The sequence below is a fragment of the Egretta garzetta genome, unplaced genomic scaffold (genome assembly GCF_000687185.1).
Source record: "Egretta garzetta isolate BGI_Z169 unplaced genomic scaffold, ASM68718v1 scaffold598, whole genome shotgun sequence".
In the NCBI taxonomy this organism is placed as follows: domain Eukaryota; kingdom Metazoa; phylum Chordata; class Aves; order Pelecaniformes; family Ardeidae; genus Egretta; species Egretta garzetta.
The window spans coordinates 1,469-3,614 of record NW_009260621.1 but is presented as its reverse complement, the minus strand read 5'-3'; positions in this window follow the sequence as shown (position 1 = coordinate 3,614).

Genomic DNA, 2,146 nt, shown 5'->3' with positions numbered 1-2,146 from the left:
CCTGGGAGCTGGAAAATGAGATTTGAACCGTGGGGCTAAAAGGGAACACGCACCCCACACCCCCCGCCCAAACCCAGCGACCTGTTGACCACCTTGTCGCTGCTATCTGGTAATACGTGAAAGGCATAGGCATGGTGTGCTGGGTGGCTTATTGCCTTCTGAACTTCAAAATACATTTCTCGAGGGAAGCTGCCTGCTAGGAAGACAGCAAACTTCTGTCAGGTTGCTGAAGGCTCCGAACTACAGGGCAAAAAAATGTTCTTTCAGCCTTAACAGATGTATTTTTCAGTTTGTGCCACAAACTTGGCAGTATGTAATTGGCTTTCCATCAAATACCAAAAAGGGAAAAAATTAACAACTTAAAATATACTTATTTTATGGAGTCTCCTAAAATTCCTGGTCTCCCCCACTCAGTCTGTGGGGGGATCAGGAACCTGCAGAAAGGTGTGATCAGGAGTTGGCATTTGTGAGATGGCACAAGAGTGCACACCACCAGTCTGCCACCACACTTAACAGACATTTCAGCATGTTTGGGAACATTTGTAAACAATTTTTCACGTGTACGTGTCCCGTTTTACTCCATCATTTACACGAGCACAAGGGATGACTCACGTGCCAACGATGATGTCCCTCTTTGTCCACTGCCTCTTCCTGCCGAGCCCAATGGTCCAGCCTGTGGTTCAGTGGAGGGCCTCTTCGGCACACCACCCAAAGGACAGCAGCCACTCACCTCTGCTTGCCTGGATCCTGCTTGTTCCAAGTCTCCTTGGCGATACCAGGACAAGAAGCAGGGAGGTAGATTGTGACATCATGAAGCTACTGCGATGGCCACCATCACAGTCACCAGCAGAGTGGCCTCCTGATGTTGTACCCTGTGAAAAGGAGGATCCTTGCAGCTGTCCCGCAACTCACTAAGCTTGTTGGCCCTGTTGTGTCAAGGAGACTTGGCGGCCACACATCCCGACGTGCAGACTGGGTCTATTCAGCATGTCTGTAGCACAGCAGTTTGCCACTCAGGAAAGTCCTCCCACCCACCAGCATTTACCTTTCGTCCCACCCTGTGGGGGCTGCCTGGTAGCCGCCTGGCCCAGTGGACAGCACACCCCACCGCATGTCTGCCTGCGGTGGTGCCAGGGTTTGTTCCCAGCCCTAGGACTAAACCTTGAGCCTCATCCATGCTTGAAATAATCTTCCAATGTTCCTTTTTCAGAAAATCAGCAATGTAGTCAGCACTCTTTCAGGCTACCTTATTCTGACCAGCAGCTTTCAAGGTCCTTGAAAGTAACTGCTGCAAGCTCATATAACGGAGCTGGCCTGTAAAAGTGGAGGCGGCAAAACTGTTGTTAATGATCATCATGCTCCTCTCAGCCTTGAAAATCAATAGCTTCTTCCTTCGCATATCATCTAATTATAATATACAGTCTGTGGCCTGCAAACAATTCTTACCGTAATCCGTCTAAAATGTATGAATTTCTTTCTGATACCATTCCATCCAGTCCACAATACTGCAAAGTGTTGTGATATTGACAAGATAAGCATTCTACAGTGCAACCCTTGGTGAATAGCCAGCAGTGGTACTAGGAGGCAGGATCAGAACTTACAGCAGTAGCTACAAAATTTCTAACAGAGTTTTTCTACATTATATTACTGCAAAGGAAAAATCACTCTTGTAGTTGACAAAAACCAATCTATAATGCTATACATTTGTCTGAAAGGACAATGTCCCTGTAAATAATCATAATAAAAAAACTTATGTAGAATATAATGTAAAATCATACTTACAGACAACCTTAAGACTCCAAAGTTTGCAGAGTCATAAGTATCTAAAGAAGAGTTCTTGGCTAAATTGAAGTACAAAAATCAGTTATATGGACATGATCACTTATCTGCAAGGTACTGTAATTAAGAGGGGAAAAGTAAGGTTCATCTTACCATTTACTTCCTCATCCCTGGCCAAGTTCTTCTGACTATGTGATACTACAAAGTTAGGTTACATTGGTTTTCCTGGAAAAGGAAAGAGGTCAAAGGTATTACATTTGGCTCATTAGAGAAGGCAAAAGAAGACATGTATTTCAAATATTTAGTTCTAAGTATTGTATTTAGACAAGTATCTGTCATTGGAGATTCACCATCTTTCACCTGTAGG